Consider the following 17406-nt stretch of genomic DNA (forward strand, 5'->3'; position numbering starts at 1 on the left):
TACCCGACGGTTCTGTTTATCACTGCGCCCTTAGCAACACCCTTAGCAACACCCTTAGCAACACCCTTAGCAACCACACGTATCAACATAAAGCAGGAACCTCCAAGGTTTACACAACAAATCACTGCCTTCGCAGCACCATGGGGCAGAGATTGTCCGATGCTGGTCTCGAGTCGAGGGAAATTATGTCTGTGAGTGGACATAAGTGTGAAAGTTCACTACAGAGCTACTGGAGGCCAAACTTAAAACAAAGAAAGCACTGGAGCGACAGCATTCTCTCTGCAACAGAAACACTGCTGACAGTGCTGAGCCCCAACTAAAGAGAACCGCGGTAAATATCACCACAGTGGAGCCGACTGAAATGAGACAAATATTTAATGCGTGCACAATAAGCAGAGATGTTCAAATAAATTAAAATAAACAACAATAAAAAAAGTATCTCATGTTAGGCAGCATTTTAGCAACTAAATTAATAACATTAATAAAATAGATTAAAGACCTAACTGTTATCTATCAAAATATGTGCCCTTGTGTTTTTATTTAGGCTATGTAAATATTTAGTTTAGTGCAGAGAGAAAATAACGGAATAAACAAAAAAATAAACGTTTTCTCATGCTGAGAGATAAGCTATGCCTATTTGTGTGAGGAAATTTCACAAATATTGTGTTGTAAAAAATAAAAAGAATGAGACAAAGTTTGAGAACGGTTTGTTGTTTTTATTTGAGCTTTCATGCATATTACACACTGGAGCGTTGTTGTTCACAGTCAGGGACTATTTGTTTCTAGCGGAAGGATTGCTTTTATTGATTTAACTTCATGAAAGTTGCACTAATACATTTTTTTTTTTTACTTTAATATTGTGTGGTAATGTTTTATGTAAGCAATAAGGTACGAGAGGCAAGTGCTGTATCGTGAATAAGTAACGGCTGAGTAACTCCGCTTCGCGTCGAGCCTAACAACGCCCTTCAGCCGTTACTTATTCACGATACAGCACTTGCCTCTCGTACCTTATTGCTTACATAAGAACAACAACATAACTCCAGGGCTGTCCTCTCTCGCTCTTCACTGTCGTCGCTCCTCCTTTATGCTTCCGCTCCTCCGTGAGAGATACGAGACCGGTGCGTCGCGCAGGAGTCGCTCATCAGTAATCACGCCACCGGCCTCGTGCCGCTCTCTCTCGCCCTCGGCCTCGTCCTGCTCGCCGCACTAATATTCAAGCATTTAGCCGATGGTTTAAGCTAGATTTCCCCATGGTTTGTGTTGGATAGGTATCGGATCATATTTTTTTCTCCCCTCCGATCTCCGATCTAGCGTTCTGGGCCAGTATCGGCACGATACCGATGACGTGGATCGGGTCGGGACATCCCTACGACACTCATAGATAACGACACATTTCATCCCCTGTTGGAACAAAAGTGGCTAACTTCTGTCAACCTCGTCTATAAGCAAGGACAAAAATAATGCAATTTAGTTAGTATCAGTGTCGATTCTGGAATAAGGAAAATCTATAAATCATTGACAGCATTATGTTGTTATTTATTTTTAATTGTCATGTTTATCTTTGGATATAGGCTTAATGTGTGTCATTGTTCTCTACAGGTTGATTAAGTGTGGTGTCACAGATGAAGGTTGTGCTGCTCTGGCTTCAGCTCTGAGATCAAACCCCTCACACCTGAGAGATCTGGATCTGTCTGGGAATAAACTAGGAGTCTCAGGAGTGATGTTGCTGAAGGATCTGAAGGATGATCCACATTATAAACTGGAGACACTAGAGTAAGAATAGTTTTTAACGGTTTTTGGAGTGTAATGATAATTTCTGCTGGTTCTGTATCAGCTGTCCGTTGTGTGAAAGTGACCTTTCTATCCCTGGTTATTCAGATATTGCTCAATGTCCCGTAGTGCAATGGGGTGGGTGCGGGAAGGGGGGGGGGGGGGGGGGTTAGAGGGGAATTAGTAGTCGTATAAGTTTTCTTTCTTTTATTGCAAAATATTTTGTATACTTTGTCAAAATAAATAAAAACACTAAAATACAAAAAAAAGAAAAGAAAGTGACCTTTCATGTGCTTTTGATTTTGTAAAGTGACTTTGAGCATCAGACAAAAGCTATATTAAAAAGCTTTAAAAAAGCTATGTTTGAGAATGAATTGATATAGATTATCTAGTTAGTTTTCTTATGAAAATATGTGACAGACGTAATATCTCATACTGCATATATGACTGTGTGTGTGTTTTATTTTAGGATTGGCAATCAGATGAGAGTCTGATCTTCTGATGATCATCTGATGGTGAATAAGGATCCACTACAGAGACTCACAGTCAACAGAATCAACAGAGACTGAAGATACAGTGACTTCACTGTTATAAATTAAGACTTCATTTAGATTTCAACGATCCTCTGACAGACCTGATGAGGCGGCAGTGAAACACCTTTTTTTACAGACTTCAAAAAAATGGCCAAACTGTTCGCAGTGCTCTGCCCAAAGCGGTTTGAGCACCCTGATGCTGAGGAGAACATGCTGGAGCTGGCCCGGGTCTACTCAGAAGACATGCCCAAGCCAGAAGACGCAGTGGAGGAGTTTCACTCTTTTCCTGCATTGTATTCAGAGTTAAAGATGGATCTCACCACCGACGCCGTCCTGCCATTCCTCATTGCCAACGACATGGATAGAGCATGGATAGAGCCGACCCACACCTGACCCACACCTGACCATTCTCCACAGGATTTATAAAACCCTTGCCATCAGCAGCGCCAGTGCCGAACGAAGTTACAGCCGTCTGCGGTTCATTAAGACATACTTGCGTTCGTGCATGGATGAGGCCAGACTGTCAAATCTCACCTTGCTGTGTGTGGAGCGGGACATACATATTGACAAGGACAAAGTGGTTGGCAGATTTGCCACCATGAAGGAGAGGAGGATGAAGATTTAATAAGGGACCATGATATGTATATAGTTTTGTTAGATTTATTTGTTCTGGAGGATCGTTAAGCAGACAACAAAATGGTAAATAAAAAATATCGTCTTTAAAAATGTATATTTTAGTTATGAATAAGTCACTCAGTCAGAATGTTATAAATCAGTTGTTTTCATGTAGCACCTGTAGCCTACATATGGAGTTGTAAACAAACTTTGTGTTCAATATATATAATAGTGCCATGTCAATTATATAATGTGGCACTGATTGAGCGCACTTGGCCTGTTCAGCACCATCGCTTTTTTTCTTGACTGGCAAACTGTTTTCTTTGTTCGTCAATACAAACTTGTCAAAAGATGTGGTTTTATTTAACATATAAGCTTACTTGGCTCAACAAGTGACACATTATTACATATGCATTCATCAGATATTTTACGTTGTTTTTTAACGGTTTTAATTTTAAAATGAATTGGTGGCAGAGTGCCCCATGATGAAGCTCCGCCCCCACTGTACTGAGAGTCTAGCTCCGCCCCCACTGTACTGAGAGTCTAGCTCCGCCCCCACTGTACTGAGAGTCTAGCTCCGCCTCCACTGTACTGAGAGTCTAGCTCCGCCCCCACTGTACTGTGAGTCTAGCTCCGCCCCTGCGCAGCAGCTGAGTTCTTACCAGAACCAGGAAGTATGACCACATTAGCCCGGTTCTGTCAACACTACACTATTAAACATTTTATAAATTTTAAAATATTGCTGATTACTTACAAAGCACTAAATGGTTTAGCTCCGCAGTGCTTGAGCGAGCTCTTAACGCATTATAGTCCTTCACGTTAGTGATGGGCGGATCGATCCTGAAGTATCGATATACTTGGTATCGAAAAGGATCGATCCTCACATAAAAATATCGATCCAAATGTGTTTTTTTACCAGTAATTTTTTATTAATTTAGCACGCAATTCAGTGCATAAAATAAGCTTCTAAGTGGAAAAATAAGCGAATGTTAGCGGATAATTGTGTAGGATACAACTTTTTCTCCTAGTCATCTGGATACAAGACGAAACCAATCAATCACAGAGAGCGTTCGATGCTGGTGCTTCGCTGAGCTCACAGGCCCAGTGCGTTTGGGAAACGAAGCCTTGCTTAGATGACAGAGAAACAGTCGGGAGTTATTTCGCAATAAACAAACCAAAAGTGTACATAACGGTTCAAAATGTTGACATCAGTAAGATTTTTTTAATGAAATTAATATTTTTATTCAACAAGGATCGATGCATTAAATTGATCAAAAGTGACAGTCAAGGGTTTTACACTGTTTAAAAAAATCTACTTCATATAAATGCTGTTCTTTCAACTTTGTTCATCAAATAATTCTGCATAAAATGTATCATGGTTTCCACAAAAATATGAAACTGTTTTCAACATTGATAATAATAAGAAATGTTTCCTGAGCAGCAAATCAGCATATTAAAACGAATTATCATCATGACTGGAGTAATGATGCCGAAAATTCAGCTTTGATCACATGAATAAATTACAGTTTACTATGGCATAGAAAACAGATAGCCTATGTTAAATTGTAATATTACAGTTTTTACTGTATTTTTGATCAAATAAATGCAGAAGAGAATTAAAAATCTTACAGACCCCAAACTTTTGAACACTAGGCTAGTACTAGTAGGCTAGTAGTAGGCTAGTACTATAATTAGGGTAGTTTTGTAAAAGTCACTGACTAATTACAGGCGAGTTGAGAGCACAAATCACAAAATATTTAGGCCTAGTAGTCATGAAAACATATTCAGATTTAGTATATTAATGATGCATTCACCTCATAAATCATGACACACTGCTCTAGCACAGGAAAGTGCATACAAGTTCAAGTTCATGCTTTTAAAATGAAAAAGTATTGGTATCGATATCGGCGATACTGGCCCTGTATTTACTTGGTATCGGATCGATACTGAAATTTGCAGTATCGCCCATCACTACTTCACGTCTATTGCGATCTCAAAATTCCGGCCAGTTGATAATACCTAGAATATCTAAATCGACTGCTGGCGGGAGATCCTTCTCCTACTTAGCACCAAAACTCTGGAACAGTCTTCCTACCATTGTCCGGGAAGCAGACACACTCTGTCAGTTCAAAGCTAGACTAAAGACACATCTCTTTGACCTAGCATTCACATAACACATTATAAACTTCTATAATTCAGTGTTAGGCTGCATAGATCAGGTGAGCCGGAACCGGGAACACTTCCCATAAATCCTGATGTACTCGTTACATCATAAGAAGAATGGCATCTACGCTGATATTGGTCTCTCTGTTTATCCCGAGCTTTCCCGCAGTCTGCCGTATCCAGGCCGGATCCAGATCTGATGAAGGACCTGTGCCTGGACGCGACGACAGCGCAGTGCTGAAGTGTCCACTAGTCTCTCCCCTGTGAAGGCCTCCTTACCTTTACGTCTGTACAGATAAAATGTTGTCAAAATAGTTCTGGTTCACATGGCTATGCGGAAGCGATAAATAATTTGGTATTATACATTTTTATGGCCAGACAAGTAATTTGTTGGGGTCAATTTGTAAAGAAAGACTGCACTCCTGTGCACATATATGTTCAAACGTGCATACATATAGACTAAACACGTAATACGCATGTGCACGCCATCAGCGTTTACACAGGTTCACCCTGGAGCCTGTTTCAAGGTTTGTGTTCTCGAGCCACCAGCCCAGGTGAAAAAAAAGTTCACTAAAATACATTTTATTAAAGTGCACTTAGTACACTTCCATAATGTACTTAAAGTGCTCTATTTTCGCGCACTTATTTTGTACTTAATATACTAAAAGCTTATCTTTAGTACTTCTTAAGATAAACTTAAGATCATCTTAGTGTACTCAACTGTGCTATTTTGAGACACACTGAAGATGAACTAAAGTGTATTTTTAATATACTATTTCAGCTTTTAAAAAAATTTATTTTGTTACCACTTTTAGTAAAACTGAAACCATCTTTAATGCATTTTAAATACAATAATAAATGATTTAAAATATAATAATAATAATATATAATTAATATATACAAATTATACTTATAATGTATTCCTAGGTTAAAAAAAGTGCACTAAAATACATTTTATTAAAGTACACTTCCATAATGTACTTAAAGTGCTCCATTTTCGCACACTAATTTTGTACTATAATATACTAAAAGTTTTTCTTTAGTAGCCTACTTCTTAAGATAAACTTAAGATCTTAGTGTACTCAACTGTGCTATTTTTAGACACACTGAAGATGAACTAAAATATGCTTTTAACATACTATTTCAGCTTTCATTTTTTTTTTTTGTTACCCCTTTTAGTACAATTGAACCCATCTTTAATGCATTTTTAAATGCACTTATAAATCATTTAAAATATAAGAATATATAATATATACAAATCATATTTATGTATTGCTCACATAATTTATTTCAAATATATTTTAACTATGTTAACAGTACCTTTATAAAACATAATTAAATATGTTAATGGTGTATTTTAAAAGTAGTCAAGTACACTATTACTGTGTTATCAGTAGCATTTTCTGCCTCATTTATGCTAAAATTATACTGTTAAAATGTTAATATTGGTAAAATTTTCCACTATTGTGCAGTCACTTCATGAAGCTGTTTCTTTTAATAAAATAACTATTTTAAAGTTCGATGTAATACATTTGATAAAAGTAACAGTAAATGTAATTCATGTAAATGTAAACACCCATAGTTTAAAAGGATATACCACAGATACAATACAGCACAGGTATGTAATGTACAAACAAACAGCATCTCTTTCTTGAAAAACACTTTAATTTCTTGAGACATTATTCACACACAAGTCCAAACAGACCTTATAGTAGAGGTGGAAAAAAAGAACACAAGTGGCAAGCTTAAACTGTAAAATGATTAAACTACAGCATACAGTACGAATCTTAAATATGAACAAAACACGATTTTCTTTTCTTTTTTAATTTTACAATCCTTTCCCAAACAAACCTTAAGAAAAAAACAACAACAACAAAAAAAAAAACCACAACAACAACAAAAAAATGAACTTAACAGTGTTTTTTTTTTTTCGACACAAAACTTTCGTTATCGCATTTTCGCCATATTACAGCTCTCACCTCTGACTGCGTCGCGCCCGGAAACTCGGATATCAGTGTCTGCCGAAAAAAAAAAAGACATTAGTACCAGGCTGGTTTGTGAACCATATAGCTACAAAACTATTCATAGTGGCCACCTTCTGCTTATAGGATATAATGCTTGGCAGTGGCGGATTTAGCAAATTGGGGGCCCAAGGCGAGGTAGGGCTATGGGCCCCTCCCCATCCAATCTTTAAAAGAGAACGAAAAAAAATATGTACCGACTGAATGGTGGATAGGCAAATCATTAGGTAAAGCTAATCTACGGGGAAGTAAAGGTTAGAGAGGAGAAACCTTTTTTTTTTTTGCTTGACAAATTTCACCATTTCGATTCAATTCTTGTGATTTGATTCAATATTGACTCATTTGGATAAATATTAGGTAACGTTTCACAAGATAGGCGTTACTTTTTCTCAAGAAAAAAAAGCCCTATCAGCTGGTATAATTTAAGGTTAAAATAAGTAATATAGTAGCCTACACATATTTAGCCAAATACTCTCTATAATAGCTCTTTTTTTCTAGCCAATTAAATGGCTTTCCTGAGGTAAATGTTATGTGACGATTGTTCTCCAGCTGTTTTACCGCTTTCCGCGGTTAAAAAACACTTATTGATCGATATTATGAATGAGGAATATACATTTCGGTAAGTTATACTGTATCTTTCAACATTGTTAATTCGTGTTTATTTACTATTAGCTAGAGATGATCAGTTCACGTCCGCTATAGGAATCTGTCACGTAGCCTAACATTAAAACGGCAAAACGGTAATTATTGTTTGAATTTCGTTATAGAATTGACAGAATCTGAGAGCTGAGATTTTTTTAAATATCATGATTCATAAGTAAACTGCTCAGTTTTGTCTGTCGATCTCCGTGTCCATATTGCTTCACAATTTTTCTGTGCGTTGGACGTTGTTGTTCCTGATCTGTAGCCGTAAAAAAAGTTTGTCATCTTTGGCAGCGTTCCCAAATACTTATCAGCATCTTTTCACTTTTTTTCTTTTATTTGAGCCGCTTGGGTAACTTCGAAACATTACATTTTCGATTTTAGACTCGTCTTGCTCTGTTTGTGTATTTCCCAGTCCTCCTGTTACTGCGTGTTGTTTATCTTTCCCGCCGCGCACCTTTACGGACTTTTTGCTTTCCTCCCGCTTCCTCCTTTTTTCAGCACCGCTTGGGTAGCTTCGCTTCATTTTTACTCAGTCTACTACTCTGTACACTCACTTCTGTCTGTCAATCACTTCTTTTTCTCCGTCAGTTTTTTGGCACAGCCTTGTCACTTTCACAGATGCGCAGTAAGTGAGATAATGGAATAATCCAATGTAGTGAGGCGGGGGGGCCCCCTCCTGTCTGCGACACTAATGATTTGATGCCATTTTTCACATGGAGTTTTAGAAATATATAATAAAAAAATAAAATAAAAAACTTAAGCATAAGTTAATAGGGCATTTTGGGGGCCCCTAGGTAGCTCGGGGCCCAAGGCAATTGCCGACCTTCGCCTAATGGTAAAGTCCGCCCCTGATGCTTGCTAGAAAGTAGTTGCAAAACATTTAAGAATTCCGTTAATCTTCCAAAGGAAAACTGAGATATCGTAGGCTAATGAAACCTGAGAGATAAAACTTATATCCCTCTGATGAACGATTCACCAAAACTATTCACGTTTGAAAAAGTTAATTGCAAAAAACATTACCTAATCCATACGAATCGCGTGGTTTCCTCCAAGTCCTCTAAAGAAACACGATCGCTCCAGTTTAAATTTAGATTTCTAATCTAAATTATTAGAAATCTAATCACATTCAAGGAACGCACAGCAAGCTTCTTCTTCTTCTTCTTCTTCTTCTTTTTTTTTTATACTTTTTTATTGTGACATTATTCATATATTGCGATCATTCAATTAACATGTCAAAGTAAGCACAATATATTTTTCCCCCCTTTTCTTTTTTTTTTCTTTCCTTTTCCCACCTTTCCATCCCAGTGAATAAGAAATCAAATAAAGTAAAAAAAACATTAAAAAAAAATAAAAAAAAATAATAATAAGTAATTAACAGAAGGAAACGTATACATACACACATACATACCCACACTTCACGCACACATATATACCTATACATACATAAATAACCCAGACATACATCATATATACCCCCATATATTCATACTGTATATACATACGTACTGTATATACTTCTTAATATGTATATACTTCTTAATATGTATATACTTCTTCTTTTTTTTATTTTGCACAAACTATTTCTTGTGCATTACCGCCACCACTGGACTGGAGTAAGGAACGGGAGTTACTGACTATTCTGTACTGTTTTAAACAAACAAAATAAACATACAAAACAAACAAATAAACAAACAAAAACAATCAGATAAAGTATAGTTTATATCCTTTTAAAAAGGCCTGTACTTTTCAAAAAAGAAAGAAAGAAACCAAAAATTTCTCCTGAACTTCTTTCCAATAAGGTCTTAGTATCTAGAGACACTCGCTTTGCTTCCAGCTGATTAACACGCCTTTGCCTAGCCTGATTGTATTTATGGCAGTAAATTATTACATGCTCTACTGTTTCAGGTGTATGGCTCTGGCAATACTCACAATTTCCATCACCATGCTTTCTCATTAAGAACAGTGTACTATTCAGCTTTGTATGACCCAACCTCATCCTAGTCAGCACAATTTCTTCCTGTCTAGATCTGGTTGTGTGTGTGTCTTTTCCCACTTTCCCTTGTATCCTATATAGATGTCTTCCTGTGCACCCATTGGCCCAGATATGTTGCCACTTTTTAATGGTTTTAGCCTTAACTATACTTTTTATCTCTGCTTTACTGTATTTCACGTCTATATCTATATTGTTTTCCCCTGTTGCTCTCTTTGCATGTTCATCAGCCAGTTCGTTACCCTCCACTCCTATATGAGCTGGAACCCATAAGAATGTCACCCTCCTTCCTGATGCTTGCAGTCCATTTGCTAGCTGTAAAATTTCAATTAAAATATCTTCCCTTGATTCAGACTGAGAGTTCTGAATACTAATCAGTGCTGAACTAGAATCAGAGGCAATCACTGCCTGCAAACAATTATTCGACTCTAGCCACAAAAGTGCTAGCCATATGGCTACCAGTTCAGCAGCATACACTGCTAGGTCATCATTTATCCTTTTAGCCTTTACTATGCCCACCTCAGGGATTACATAAGCTACCCCTACTCTCTTCTCAATATTTTTAGACACATCTGTAAAAACCTTTACATACTGTTTTTTCTGTTATATAGTTTCTTACCCCATATTTATCCACTCCATCATTCTTCCTTTCCTCCAACAGTCCTAAATCAACCTTCAATCCCTCTAATATCCAAGGAGGCACTACTGGATATGCCACAGTTGGGCTGATGTTCAGAGAACCAATTCCCATATTATTCACCTTATCTTTTATAACCCATCCATAACTCTTAACTTTCATACTTTCTTTTTCCTGACATTCCCTTAACACTGTCTGAGACATGTGGTTCTCTTTATGCCCCTTGATATTTGCCCAGTATACCAGTGCTAGCTGGTCCCTCCTCAAATGCAGTGGCACCTCCCCCACCTCTACTTGAATTGCAGCTACTGGAGAAGTTTTAATTGCTCCACTAATTATCCTCATTGCTTGATTATGCATACCATCAATTTTGCTTAAACTTGTCTTGGAAGCTGATCCATATGCTATACAGCCATAGTCAAACACTGATCTCATTAGACCTGTATAGATGGTTTTTAATGCTGACCTTGTAGCCCCCCAATCTATCCCACACAGACATCTCATGACATTTAGTATCGTTTTACATTTATCTACCATCTTTTGGATGTGACATGCCCATGTCAACCTCTTATCGAACCAGACTCCCAGATATTTAAAGATCTCAACCCTCTCCAGTTCTTTACCTGACACCATTATTTTTAATTCTTGGCTAATTTTTTTCCTTGTAAAAAACATAACCTTAGTCTTCTCTATTGAGATCCTAAACCCCCATTGCACTCCCCATTGCTGAACTTCATTCACAGCATCTTGCATCTTACAATAAACTCAATGTTCCTCCCCTTCTTCCACATTGCACCATCATCCGCAAATAACGCTACTCCATCTATGCCTTGCACGTCTTTAAATATCTGGTCTATCATAATTACAAATAATAAAGGACTCACAATGCTTCCTTGAGGGGTACCATTTTCTACTCTAAAACTCTCACTTAGTTCCCCATCAATTCTAACTCTCAACGTTCTTTCAGATAAGGAAGCTCTAATCCACTGATACATCCGTCCCCTAATTCCCATCTGGTTTAATTTAATTAATAGTCCTTCTGTCCACATCATATCATAGGCTTTCTCTATGTCAAAAAATACTGCCACCACAGTCTCTTTATTCACTTGGGCCTTTCTTATTGCTTCCTCCAGGCATACCACTGGGTCCATAGTACCCCTTCCCCTTCTGAAGCCACTCTGGTACCATTGCAACCATCCTTTTGACTCTACCCAATACACCAGCCTATCATTTATCATTTTCTCCATTGTCTTTCCCATCTGCGATGTCAATGCTATAGGTCTATAACTACTTGGACTATGAGGGTCTTTCCCCGGCTTCCTAATTGGTACAATAATAGATTCCTTCCACTCTTTAGGGATGATTCCCTCCACCCATATCTTATTGTACAACTTCAACAGGACATCCTTCCCACTATCACTCAGGTTCTCTAACATAGAGTAGCATATATTGTCTTTCCCTGGAGCTGACTTTCCTAATTTCCTCAGTACTCTATTCAACTCTCCTTTTGTAAATGTCACATTCAGACTATCACTTTCCCCATCCCCATTCTCAATCACCCTTAGATTTTTAGACACAGTTTCTTCTCTCCCTTTTTTTTCTTCATTACTAAGGTTTTCTGAACTGTGTACTTTAGCTAATGTTTTTCCTATAATTTCTGCTTTCTCCTTACTAGAGGTTATACTGTCAACTCCATTAATCATCACAGGATACCCATATTCCCTACCATTTCCTTTCATTTTCCTAATCATCCCCCAAACCTTCTCTATTGGAGTTGTTCGTCCTAAAGAGTCGCAAAACTTCCTCCAGTACTCCCTTTTTGCTTTCCTGGCATTTTTCCTTACCATTGCTTGCGCTCTCTTGTACTCTATCAAATTCTGGAAATTGTGTGTTCTCTTAAGTAATCTAAATGTCTTGTTTCTTTCTTTAACAGCTTCCTTACACTCTCTTGACCACCATGGCACTATTTTATTCAAGCATCTGCTGCTGCTATAATGCTTGAACTTATTTCTCTAGTTAGCACTTCAATACTTTCACTTCCATCAACAAATGATAGCCATTCCTCACTTAGCTCTACAAACTTATCCCAGTCAGCTTTCTCTACAAACCACTTCTCTACTTTCACTTCATTCTCTTTCTCTATCTCCACACCTATTTGTACCTTTATAGGATAGTGATCACTACCCACTGTATTCCCTCTTGACACCTCCCATTCACATTTGTCCGCCACATTTCTAGTACCAAAGGTTAAGTCTATTGCTGACTCTGTCCCTCTAGACACATCTATCCTTGTACCAGATCCATCGTTAAGACAGATTAGCTCTTCCTCTTCTATAAATCCTTCCAATACATTACCATTTACGTCATCTTTATCACCCCATAAAGTGCTATGTGCATTAAAATCACCACACCAAATGACTCTGCCTTCCAAATCTTTCCAAATTTCCTCAAGCTGGCTGCTTTCTAACTGTTTACATGGGTTGTAAAAATTAATAACTTTAATATTACCCTCTTTTACCCACACTTCCACAGTGACATATTCCAATTCCCCTCCTTTCTTAATTTCACTGCACTGCAACCCTCTCTGTATAAAAGTTATAACACCTCCACCTTTATCATTCTCTCTGTCCCTTCTTACTGCATTATACCCTTTTATGATACAATCTAGCCTGGGAATTAACCATGTTTCTTGAACACAAATAATATTGGGCTTCTCCTTAACATCTTCCACATATTTCTTAAACTCCTGGCCATTCGCAATTAAGCTCCTGGCATTCCACTGGAGTATTGTTAACACCATTAAGAGGATCCAACCCATGACTGTGATTGTTGAGTTTCCTCAAGGGTTCCTCTAATATTTTCCCACTGTAACCCTTTCACATCCAAATACTTCTCAGCAGTTTTTACTATAATCTTAATCCTTTCAGTCCTACTAGTCGTCTGGGCTGAGCAATTAATGATTTCTGCCATGAAAAGCACAAAGCCTATTTTGCTCACTATCAAAGTTTCTTCCTGAATCCTGTCACACTTTACACATCCATCATTGTCTTTACTCTTGTTTACTGCATTTGGTAATGTCTTTGGTACTTTCCTGGCTGCTTCAGCATACGTGATTTCCTGACACGCTTTAACCTTCTGCACTTCTTGCATTCTCTTGTACACCTCACACCCACCATATGCAGCACTATGATCCCCACCACAATTGCAGCATTTTTTCCTTGCCCCTTCTTCACATTCATCATATTTGTGTTCACCGCCACATTTACTGCACCTTATTTTCCCTCTACACGCTGCTGCCACATGCCCAAATCGTTGGCAGTTGAAGCACCTTAAAGGGGGTGGTATGTACATCTTAACCTCGTAGCTCATGTACCCTATAAAAACTTTCTCTGGAAGTCTTTCTTCCTCAAAGGTAAGCAGAACTGAGAGACTATCACATACTACACCCTCCCTTTTTGTTTTTAATCTTTTCGCCTCGCTCACCTTTACATTTTTTATGTTTGCACACATTCCTTCCATTGACTCCTTCTCAGGTATTCCTGTTATTACTCCTCTAATTCTGCTTTGAACTTTCACCCCTTTTACTTTCTGTCCATTTAATGCATTTACCCTGACTGCCTTCTTTTGCTGATCCTCATCCTTACACTCCACCAACAATGATCCATTCCTTAATTTTTTCACACTAATTACATCCCCAATTTCCTTATATATGGCTTTCGAAAGTTGTATAGGACTCCATACATCAAAAGTCGCTCCCTCCTGCACCAGTGTGATAAATACCTTAAACTCTGTTCCTTTTTCCCTATCTTTTACCTCAGAATAATCATCTGGCATTTGCAATGGCTTGTTTTTCTTCCGCTTATTTCCACTCACACTCGCACCCTCAACATCCATCATCACTTCCTACTCCGTCCTTCCTTCAGTCCCACGTGGTGCGGCACATGCGACCTATGGCCGTTGGTTGCGTGAGAAGATCAGAACCCACGCGCCTCGACAAACAACAAGCGGACCTCCTCCGTGCGTCCCAGATTGAAACCTGCAGCAAGCCAAAGAGCTTCGACTACGGAAATCTCGCAATCAACAAGAACAACTGATCGCTCTTTCTTTCCAAATGGCTGATTCCGCACAGCAAGCTCTGAGTGAGGTGTGAGCTCATTATTATCACAAGAACCAATCACAGCCGTTCAACGGCTCTGGAACCAATCAGGATTAGTCACGTGTGTTATTCGTATTTTTCAAATTTAAACAAGTACAACATATTTTTGGACAACATTTAAACGTCTTTGGAAAATGTATCTATGATGCATTTAAAATAATATGATGTTGATATCCTTGTGGGAATTTCAGTAGTAAAAACATAATGTAATGGACAACAGCCCTTTACAAGTATAGCCTACAAACAAGTAAAAGTGAACAACATTCATTTAAAGTGCTTATTGCAATGCTTAATAATAGTTGACAAATGTTTATAATTCATTAGAAGTTGGTACATTATACAAAAATCTAAAATATTAAAATCATAAATATTACAAATATATTGCAGTAGGTCTAAGTGTTTAAAGTACTTTAAACACACTAAAAGCTTAATCATTTTGCTATGTTCTTACACAAGTTACACAAATGTACTTTAAGTAGTAGTTCAACATAAGTATATTTTCTTTAAATACACTAAAACTTCACACAAATGGTATGATTGTTTAGCATATTTCTTAAAAATTTAACTAAGCATATATTTATTACCAATATACTTATTGTGCAATTTTTAGAAATATATTAAAAGTATGCTTGTGTTTAGCATATTTCTTAAAAGTATAATTAAGCATATATTTATTACCAATGTACTTCTAGTGCATTTGTTAGAAATATATTAAAATTATGCTTGTGTTTAGCATATTTATTTAAAGTATAATTAAGCATATATTTATTACCAATGTACTTCTAGTATACTTTTTAGAAACATATTAAAATGCAATTCAATGTATTTTTAATGCACTTCAAATAAGCATGTTGGTAATACAAATGTATTATAAACATACTATTTGTATTTCAAGTATATTTTTAATACATTTAATACTACGTCTTTTTCACCTGGGAGGCACTGTTGCTGTGCGAATGAGCGGCCGGAGCGGGTCAAGGGCTTTCTGTTAGAGCGGTGTCGTGTTAGCGGCCCCTAAGTTAAGAACTAATGATCTTTACAATGGAAGTGAATCAGTCAAAACTAACTTTAGCTGAACAATAACTTTATTCTAGAGCTGCTGTAAAGCCAAAACAATCTCTGTTACTGTAATCTCCTATTATCACTGTAAAGCTGCTTTGAAACAGTCCATATTGTTAAAGGCGCTGTATAAATGAAGGTGACTTGACACAAACACTCTCAGGTACTTTTTATTATCACAGAATGACACAAAACAAAGTTTTTAAGATTTAAGATTTTATTAGTATCATTCGTAATCAAAACGGCCCCTGACTCTTAATACAGAATTAATTTTGCCATGTTTTCTCTAGATTTAAATGATATTTTCAGCAAGCAAGATACAGCTGTTGGGTTAAAGTATCAGATGTGTTTATTTCAAGTGTGCTGCATTTAGAAATCTCACAATAACAGCAACATTAATGACTGATAATTGCAACCTCTATCAAACACATGGATTTTCAAAACTTTTAACTGATTATATTTTAATTTCTTAACGTCTTCCAAACACCATGACAAAAAGTGCAAGCTGGAAAACATGCATATTTACGACAGTAAAATAATTTTGGTGAATATTCATCACTTCATCAAATTATAAACATAAACGTTTTTCAAGGCAAACTTTGATGACCAGAAAGTTTGAAGAAGTTTTAAGAGATTGAAATTTGAAGGTTTTCATTTTAAAGTAGTTTGAAGTTTAAAGCTTAAAGTTAAGGATTTGAAAGCAATAAAGTCTAACAGAAAATAGACAGATCGATAGGGTGCTAGGGTGTTTAACACACTGCAAACATGCTTTTAGCACACTGGTAACAGGTTTCTTGGATGATTGCGAACAGGTTTCTAGTATAAATTAACAAAGCTATCTTTTGACATGTTTGTAACATGATTTGACATATTGCTAGCATGTTTCTACATGAATTATCACATTGTTAACATGATATAGCATGTTGCTAGCATGTTTCAAACTTGATTTAACACATTGCTACTATGTTTTAGCATGTTTCTAGGATCAATTATCATGTTGGTAACATGTTTTAACATTGCTAGCATGATATAACATGTTGCTAGCATGTTTCTAATGTGATTTAACGTTGTTAGTCTGTTTTTATCACAAATTATCACGTTGCTAGCCTGTTTTTTATCACAAATTATCACGTTGCTAGTGTGTTGGTAGAATGAATTAGCAAATTGCACAATGTTTTAACTTGTTACTAGCATGTTTCTATTATGAATTAACACAATGCAATTTTTTTAGCATGCTTCTAACATTGATTTGCACATTTGTTAGCATATTTTAACATATGGGTTTGGCCTACAAAAATACATATTGCTGGAAAAAGTCCAATAAAACCTGGTAATTTTGGGTAAGTGTTTGTAGGGCCCTCATGGTTTGTTGTATCCGCTGTTCTCCTGTGTGTTTCTCTGAGGACGTCCCATCAGGCTCTCCATGGCGGTCGGAGGCCTGCAGGTGGCGCTGCTGTTCTTCTGTGAGGCTTCGCTCAAGCTGGAGGCGTCCAGAGACGGAGAAATCTGAGATCCATGACTGTTATCCGTCACGCTGAGAGACTCCAAACCCCAGGATTCTCCTTCTGTCTTCTGCGAGGTGTTCTCTCCATCCTTATCATCCGCTTTGGCTTTCTTCTGCAGAGGAATAATGAGAGAGGTTCAGTTAAAATATACAACCATCTCACATTAATGAACAAACTCATGCATTAGTGTGAGAAGCCATGGCAGATTTCATGAAAATAATCCCGTCTTCAGACCAACATTATTGGTTACAACAAGGTCCTTTTAGTTCATGTTTGCTAATAATTTCTGAATATTGAGAGCAACTTATTCAC

The 17406-nt window shown here is 37.2% G+C and overlaps 1 long non-coding RNA gene across 1 annotated transcript; it reads left to right on the plus strand.

Annotated features, from left to right (window-relative positions):
• Positions 1-1519: 1519 nt before the first annotated feature.
• Positions 1520-3029, plus strand: LOC311091404. The gene is made up of 2 exons (XR_014608067.1): positions 1520-1773; positions 2240-3029. It is a non-coding gene; the product is annotated as an uncharacterized lncRNA (long non-coding RNA).
• Positions 3030-17406: the final 14377 nt, after the last annotated feature.

Source organism: Abramis brama, assembly GCF_963993115.1.
Source record: "Abramis brama genome assembly, chromosome: 10".
Lineage (NCBI taxonomy): Eukaryota > Metazoa > Chordata > Actinopteri > Cypriniformes > Leuciscidae > Abramis > Abramis brama.